The following is a 9,386-nucleotide window of genomic DNA, read 5'->3' on the forward strand; positions in this document are numbered from 1 at the left end:
GTGAAAAAAAATAGGTTGAGGAACTGAGGGAAATGAAGAGTGTGCTGGTAATTTCTTCTTCTCTTTGGTGGCCAGGGGAAGAGCCATGGTGTGCTGAGCTGAGAAAACAGCAATGCCATGATGTGCCCCTGCCTTCTGGTCTGTCTTCAGGCATGTTCAAGTGCACTTAACAGATATTTTTCATAGCTTTCTGAAGCATTTTTTTTCACTGCTGTGTAGAACTAAAGCCACACATGAGAGATTTTTTTTTTTTTTTTTTTTTTTAATGAAATCTAAACATAAAAAGAAAATTTCACAAATCTGTTGGTCTGGCTGGTTCCCAGTCATGTGTATCTGAATTACATTACCACAATATTCCAGACATTAAATTAAAGACAGTAGGAACAAGTATAGTTGACATCTGTGCAAAATTTAAAACTAAGGAACTTCCAGTGGTTTCTTTAATCCCAGTCAAATTATGGCTTTTACCACATTCTATCTTCCATGATGCCAATTTTTTTTTTTTCTTCTCTCTCTCTCAAATAGACTCACAAGATCATAACCATGCAGCTGCAAGGCATCCTATGCTGTTCCTGTGTGGGCTGGCCATGCCAGCAGTCGCACTAGGGAGAGGAAGCTGGCACATCCCTGAGGGGCTGCTGCCCTGGCTGCCTTGCATTTTGGTGCCAACAGGAACATGCAGTGCCTAGAAGAGGTAATCTCTGCTGAGATGGAAAGCTTTCATACCTTGTTTTTTCTTATATTGGAAAGAAATTAGTAAGAGTTAAACTCCTTGTTGGGAGGAGTGTCCAGCACTGCAGCATGGCATCCAGGGAGACTGTGAAGTCCTTGGGGATTTTCAGGTCTTGCCTTGGCATAGGTTTGACTGACCTGAACTAGAGCCACGGGAGCTTGGATACAGGTGAGCACAGGAGCTCACCTTCAAGATTCCCCTCCAGTAAATGTTTTTAATAACCACTGCTCCATCCCTGGGGAAATGAGCAAAGACCATTGATAGCAGGACAGCACTAATTGCTTAACTGTAGCTATGACTTCTGACCATCCCCCTACTGTGAGGTGTGGGGGTGCTATGTTTCCACCTCTTTTTAGGCTCAAAGATGGTAGTGGCTTATAGTAAACATGCCTAGGAGCACTCAAAAATGTGGTTAAAGTGAATGAGTAACCTTTTGTTCAGGGTAACTAAACTCGCCAATGAGTGGTGGTAGTGGAGAAAGCCACAACTGAAGGCAAAGGCTGCTGTGGTCTGATCATCCAGGAGCTAAATCACATGAAGACACATGAGGGGGGGGAGAGAGAGAGAGAGAAACATTTTTTTTTTTTTTTGGCTGGGGCTGGCAACTTCTGCCCTAAATCAGTGGTGCAGGCGGAGGCTGGCTGCTCTGGTGCTGCAGGCTCCCCTCTGCTGCTGCCCTTCAGTGCCACCACTGTCCCTGGGGCTCCTCTCTGCAGTGTGTCCATGACACACTGGTACACATGGGAGCCAACCAGGATGTCTGGTGATCCCCTGTGTCCCCTTGTTTTCCTCCGTGTTTGTTCAGCTGTGAGTATATTTGGAAACTCATTGGTGGCGAATGGGCTGCTTTGATTTTGCAGAAGGAAGAATGTGGTGAAGACACTGTGTTTTCCACATTATCTGATTGATACCAGTCTTCTTTCCTCTTAATTGAAACAATCCACTATGGCTTTGAGATTGCCCTAACCACACAGGCCAGGAAAAGAAAAAAGGATAATTTTCCATTTTGTCATTGTATGTCTAAACATGAACAATATTTTCTGTGAAGCTGGTCAGGCAAAAGTAAATAAAACATTGCATATTGCCTCAAAAGAAACAATTCCTCTACCTTTGATACTTCCATCAAGAATTATTTTGGTGTGGAAAAACTGTAATTTTGCATGGTCTTTTTCCAAGAGGGAGAGGAATAAAATAACTTGAGCAAACATTGATGTTTTCTACCAGAATGAAAGGAATATTTTTCATAGAAACACAGGATCTTCACATGCTTCTGGCCAGTTCTGTTTCCTCTGCATTTATTATCCCTCAGAGGTGAAAACTGCAATTTGAACTCTGCTTCTCAGGTTGCAATGTAGGGTGTTTGGATATGGTCCATGGACAGGGAGGTGACACTCATGGAGGCCAAGCAGACAATGAGAACACTGTCATGTTGAAGTGCCAGCCTTGATTATTCCCCACCTTCCCAACCCACACATTTGTAAGTGAAACTGGGATTCAGAGCAGTACTGGTGCTCTGGCAACAATCACATGTGCTTTGCATCTTGTTCGTTGGGAAGAATGTGTCCACCGATCTTCCTGCTCTCAGCTGGGGAAGGAAACCACAAGTCCTCCCCACTCCTGGACTGCCAGCAAAAGTTGGGAATTAAAGATAAAATAAAGGATCCACCATGTCTATTATTTGCTTGTTAGGGGCTGACAACCCACCCTTGGCACCACAAGGCAGAAATGTAAATTATGACCATCCCCTGAAACATTTTCACTTTGTGATCCAGACCTTAACTTCTGTGTCCACACAGACCAAGTGAGTTTTAACAGAGTGTGTGGGAAATGTCCTGTGAGTAAATCTGTGCATGTTGCTCTTTCCAAGGGATCACAGCGGATTCAACGATATATGATGGCTTATTTGTATTTCCTTGTTCTTTTCCATTTGTTTGATATTCAGTTATGATTTTTAAACAGCTACAAGAAACGAGATTCAAATAAATAGTCCAACTGTTCTTTAACATCAACCAGATATCTGATATCTTCTTGGCAATCTGGGATCCAGAAATCAATGAATAAATTGTCGTCATTCAGTGAATAAAATAGTCATCTGAATAAGCACAACACAGATGTGCCCTTTCACTTCAGTAACATGTACTGTAGGCAGAATACCTTAAACATGATGCAATTTTTACATTTCATAATTCATGCTTTTTTGTGAAACAGCATGTGTTTCCAGTTGTAATTGTTTGAAGGTACTGCTACAAATGATGGCTATTATTGTCTGTTGATGTTGGCTAGTCTTCCTAGAAACCTTTTTTCTCCCTGCTAGTAGAAGAGATCACTCTAACACAAATTAGCTCAATAAAAATATTTATTAAAACAACAGTCAACAATCTGCTCCTCCTAGCATGCATCCTGTACGGTATTAGAGTGAAAGCACATATTATCATGTTGCTAAAAAGAAAAGTACTGAAATAAAAAGATTTAAAAAAGAATAACAGTAGACAATCTGCTCAATCAGGCAGCCTAATTACTTAGGTGTGTAATTATAGAAATGACACAATGTTTATGCAAGTGTCTTCAGAATAACAATAAAGTGCAATGTGTTTTCTACCAAGGAAGCTTTACTTGAATAAATATGTGATTAGCCCAGCAGGGCTACTCACATGACAACAGAAGGGTAAACAGGGAGAGGCATTCCCTCATGCACAGTCAAAAGGGCATAAAGGCAAGGCTATGGAATATGAGGTTTTATCCATGTCTGGAAGGTTAGGGCTTGGCCTCATTATTCTTGAGCTGTGTTTCAGGCATTTGTGCAGAAGAGGTGGGCAGAGTAAACAGCTTAAAGCTGTGACACTCAAGGCCCTCCACTGTGTCAGATAATGAGAAGTTGAAAAGGTGGGAGGATGCCTGTTTGCATTTGCATTGAACATTGCACTGAACATGTGTGTCTTGATTTATCACTGTCTCTGTTCCACTTTTTTTATCTCATTTGCTCCTGGTCCAAGAAAGAATCCTAACCTCTGTGTCTTACTTCTAGATACCTCTGCTAATCACTCAAGCTACAGAGCAAATTCATCCTCTTTGCACTGAATTCTGACTCTCTACAGCCTTCTTTCATCTCTAATCTTCCCACTGCGACAGGAAAATGTGCCCTGCAGCACTTCCTTATGATGTCAGAATGAGAGGCTTCTGGCTGGATGAGCAAAAGCGTATTTAAAAGGCAAATTTAAATGTACAGGTTCTTACCACATAGTCATCACTGACCTCAAAAATGAAGGGAAAGGCCTCTCTGTAGCTTGACCTGCAGTTTGCCCTCTGCAGCCTCTAAAATACTACAGAGTAGAAAATACTGCTGATTTGAGGGATGGCCTTCTGCATCACCTCTGTGCAAGGGTTCATGGTGGCAGGGTGGCTGTCCCTGGGGTATTGGGTCCTCACTGTTTGCAACCAGTCTGTTTTCTGTGGCATTTCAGCAGATATGAAGCTGGCACACTTCTTTAATCTGATAGTCAGTTTTTCATGGTATTTGGGACACATTAGTAGCTGGATCTCAGTCCAGTTATTTCCCTAAAGTGCTATGGCCATGACTCTACTCACTGGCAGACATTACCTCACACCCTTATCTAGAGGTGGCCCAGGGTGACCTCCTGGCAGTGCTGGTATAAATGAATCAGGTTGCCTCAAGAGCATAAAAAGATTTTGGCCACTTTTTCCACAGGTGGAAGTGGAAGATGGGATCTAGGGTCAGCAATCTGGGGTGAAATCTCTGAAGACTTGGGTTCAATGCTTGTTCTGTAATGGTATGATAAGACAAAAATGCAGCAACTTCTGCTGTACATTATGTGGCCTGTGAGTCCCTTCCAGGTACTTCTCAGGCCTGTCCCACACTGTTCTGCAAATCACAACTCTTCTGACATTTCCCAGGCAGGATTTTGGTTTTCCTTTTTCAATACATTATTTATATTATTATATGGTAGGAGATATGCAGGAAAAATTTTGGCTCTGGCTTAAAGAATTTCCTGGTTGTGGTAGGGGCTTTAACCCTTAAGGAGACTGAAATTACTCCCACTTTTTGCAGCATTCCTCATGATTCCCTAAACTTTCCAAAGGGGATCCTAGAAACATCAGCTCTGAATTTGCTTTAAGTTATGCAAGGAATTTAACACACAAGTAATCCAGACTTGAACACAGATGCCAAAAATTACTAGAAATATTTAGGAAATCCATGTGGATTTGGGTCACTAGGCCCCTTGGTGTGAGCAGCCAAATGCTCTGTGCCCTCTGCTCACTGAGCCTAGGAGGGAAAGGGGTCCAGAAACAGCTACAGACCAAAGAAGAGCTAAAATACAACACCTGTAAGTGCAAATCCATGTTCTGAAGGACGACCTCAGAGCTAAGGCTGAGCACTTCAATAGCTAATAATGAATCAAAGCACTCCTGCACAAGGACAGGGCTAGATGTGCAAAAGTTAACAGGATCCAGCAGATCAGCTGCTCATGTGGCACTCAAAGACACTCCCAAAAAGACACTCCAGCAAAGGTGTCCCAAAACACCAGAGTATACACCACACTTTTGGATCCTTGGTGTCATGATGGTGCATGTCACATCTTGATTGTTCAATCCCTGGGACACTTGCAGTGGAGCTGTGGTTTTTTCCCAATGCAGGTTTGACACAGGGTGCCAATCCCCAAGCTTTGACCAAAGTCTGAATTTTTTCAAACTCAGCTGTGTTTGCATTCAGGAGTTGGAGAAGAGCATTAAACAGTCTGCATGAGAGTGTTAATCACATGGGGGTAACCCTTGCAGTGTCGGAACATCCAGCCACTGCCAGTGCTGAGCCTCTGAGTCCTTGACCTGCATCCAACTAAGCCGTGAGTCCTCCCACAGTGGGAAAGTTAAATCACTTTTGGGGCACTTAAGGAGACTGTGTAAAAATATTGGAGGTCTGTCAGCACTTGCATGACTTAGCCTAAATCCTCTCAGCAGAGCAAATGTTCACAGTCTGAGGGGAAATCTTGCCTGTAGCTGTGCGCAAACCAACTAACTCAGTCTGAAAGGACCAAATTAACCTTGGATAAGAGCTTTTTGTGCATGGATGGTTAGTGGATTAAAGGAGATGTCTAAGTGAAAGCCCAAGCTAAGCAAGGGGAAGGAGAAGCCCTGGCCATGCACTTGTTCAACCCGACTCTGCTTCTCTCATGGGGAATTTCTTGTCTGCAAGAAAGACACCAAGGTGCTGGAGTGTGTTCAGGAGCTGTTGAAGGGTCTGGAGCACAAGTCTGATGAGGGGTAGCTGAGGGAGCTGGGGGTGGTCAGTTTGGAGAAAAGGAGGCTCAGGAGAGACCTTATCACTCTCTACAACTCCCTGAAAGGAGGCTGTAGCCATGTCAGGGTCGGTCTCTTCTCCCAGGTACCAAATGATTGGATGAGACACATCCAATTGGATGCAGTGAGGAAGATATAGATTGGATATCAGGAAAGATATCTTTGTTGGAGGGGTTTTCAAACACTGGAACAGACTGCTCAGTAATGTACTGGAGTCATAAAGCCTGGAAGTGTTTAAAAGACATGTAGATGTGGCACCTGGGGACATGATTCTGTTGTGGATTTGGCAGTGCTGGGTTAACAGTTTGACTTGATGATCTGAGGAGTCATCTCTAACCCAAATGATTCTGACTCTCCTATTCCTTAGTGCTGTGGGACTGCAACCAGCCTGGGTTTCTCAGCCTCCACTTCTTGCGCTCCTTCCAGGGCTACCAGCAAAGCTCAACAGGAAAACTGGGCCCACAGTAAAATTAATTTACTGAGAGCTGGTAACTCCTTCTGGGCTTTTCTTCAGACCCACGCACTCACACTTGACTGGAGAAGAAGGGACCTCTTGCCACTCCCCAGCACATGACCACCTTAGCTGCAGCCCAGCAGGCAATCACCAGCAGGGGTCAAGTTAAGAGTCCATTTTGGACATCAGCATCTTCTTTCAGTGAGCAGTGATATGTTCCAACTATACCCCATTCACTGTGGGGAGAATAAAGATGACTTATGGCAGCTGGTGGCATTTGTAGGACATAGAGGGACTGCTGCATATTGGCTCCATGCTGACACAGGATCAGTGATTGCCTGGCAGATCGGGATAAGACTATTCCTTGTCAAGATGCTTCCAGGTTACTGAGAATATAAAATCAAAGGCTGTCTGGAAGTCTGGCTCAGCACTGCTGGGGTCTTGGAAAAAGACATGCACAGAAAAAAAAACCAGCCAGCATGAATATTCAGAGCAGGAATTACAGTCAGGACAGCTAAACCAGTAGGTCTTTAAGATTCAAAATAAGCTTGAAGCTGCCTTAAACCTTAAACCTTCCAAACTCCTTTTGTGTACCTATAGAAAACAGTGGCTGACTTGCTGTTGTAGTGTGCACTCTCCTGTGGTGCTAGAATGGTCTTCTAGCAGTCAAAGTCATACAGGAATAGTCTCAGATGTCTTTCAAGCTGAAATTTGGGTCCAGCCTGCTGTGTAATGAGCAAAGATCAGGGAATCACAGAGGTGCTTGTGACCATTTTTTGATTCTCTGAATTTGACTGGAGACTAAATGGATTAGACCAGAATCTCCAGTCTGGCCTCATTATTATACTATAAATATTTTGCTGTAATTTGGCAGATGCCAAGTTTGACATAATATCCACTCTTGTATATTTAGGCTTTATGTTAGCCTTATAAGCAAATCTGTTATTTGTCCTACTAAGGAGGTGAAGTAATGTAGAGACATTTAAAGAAATTACATTTTGATATATATCAAGCAGCAAAATGGAATTAATATAAAAATACATATATTTATGTTCTTTAACCAGCAGCTGGAGTTAATAATAACTGAAGTTTGGAGTTTATTATAACTGAAGCTTGGGCTATTCATTTTTATGTTTCGGACAAACCCCCTGAGGTTTCTGTGACCAGGGTTTTATAGCCAGAGACAAGAAATTTCACCAGTCCTGGAAATATACATATTCCTGTCATTTAGAGACAGAAAATATTAATTTTGGAGGAACATGCCCAGATATACCTAAAAGGAAGGTTTAGTTTAGTCATGGAAGATCTCTCTCCTAACTCCTATATGCTGCAGACAGTAACAATCACTGGGAAAACTTAAAATATTCAGGGAGAGAGAGAAAATATGAAATAAATGGTTATAATGCTTCCACTCTCAAACCTGTCCAGATGCACAACTACCACCAAGCAGAACCACCAAATGGGAGACCTAATTCCTGAGAAATGCAATTTCATTAGCTTGTGTTGGAGCTGACTTGGAAACAGTTTCCCCACACTGCAGAATTTAAGATTCTCCTTCCCATTTCTTTCACTGGAATGGAACCCAAAATTTACAAAGACTTTTTGTGGAGCATGAAGGTCATTTCTGGCAAGTAGGTCTGTGGAAGATCTCAGTGAAGTGGCTGTGCTGTCCTTTTCTGCTTCTCAGGTGGGAGAGGCTTCTGTGTTTGCGCTCCACTTTCCCTTTGGCAAACAGTAAACACTGGACAAGAGGGATTATACAGGTTAAAGTTCAGTGGAAAATAACTCTTGCAAAGCATTTTGATTCTGATGGAAAAGCATTTTCTTTTGCTACATAAAAGGAAAACACGACCCCCACCCTGTAATAGCTCTGTTTTGTATGCAAGCAAACACAATTCCCCCAACAATAGCTCTCTTTTGCATGCAAGCATAGACACATTTCCCTTTGTTTTTTGGTTTTTTTTTTTTTTTTTTTTTTTTTTTTTTTGTGGAGTACTTTGAATAGAAAAGTGGTGTTTAATGCTAAGTATTAGTGCAGATCCCTCACAAATGTTTGTCACTGGAAAGCTTGCACAGGAGGGAGGGACATAGGTGGGTGGGCAAGTAGGTGGGTAGACAAAGAGCTACCTAAAGGCAAGGACACAAGAGGTCACTGTGAAAAACTTTTGTTTGAACTGCCCTGACCATTATTTCCTGGGGATGTAGCCAGAAGACCTTGTATCCAGGTAGCTGTAGTCTGACAAGGTTTGATGACAGAGAAGCAAACAAAACATCATTCATAAAACATGTCCACAGTACCTGCACTACATCAAGTGGGTCAGCTGGCAGTGTAGAAAGAGCCAGCTGACAAGACCCAGAAAGTCAGAGCAGCTGCACACTAACCCCTGTTGCTATTTATTATTTATTCAATTCATTCTTCTTGAGATGGGACATGCAGAACAACACAATTTTGCTTTGCTTTCCAGAGTCTCCTTGAGCAGACCAAGTGGATGCCTGTCAGTGGGCTTGCCTCACAGGAGAGCAGTTACCATCATCAAAAAGGGGGGTGTCAGGGTGGATTTACAGCATTTTCTAAACTGAGAGCTGTCTGAAACGTGGGCTCACATGAGAGAACACGAAGCCCTGGGTCCTACAGAGCAGGAAGCCTGTTGGAATGGTCCTGATCTTGCTCGCCTGCAGCCATCCCTGAGGGCATGTACCCTGAAGCCAACCTTGTTATCTGCAATGCTGCCAGGAGGCAAACTTAAACACCCATCAGGAAAACCTGCATCTGCAGCAAGACTTTCTCTGCTTATTCATTGGCTGTGGTGAGATTGCTCACTCAGTAAAGACAGTTTCTGGTCATGCTGGAGAGAAATAACAAGGGAAGGGGAAGGGGAAGGGGAA

This window comes from Parus major, chromosome 4, assembly GCF_001522545.3.
Source record: "Parus major isolate Abel chromosome 4, Parus_major1.1, whole genome shotgun sequence".
Taxonomy (NCBI): domain Eukaryota; kingdom Metazoa; phylum Chordata; class Aves; order Passeriformes; family Paridae; genus Parus; species Parus major.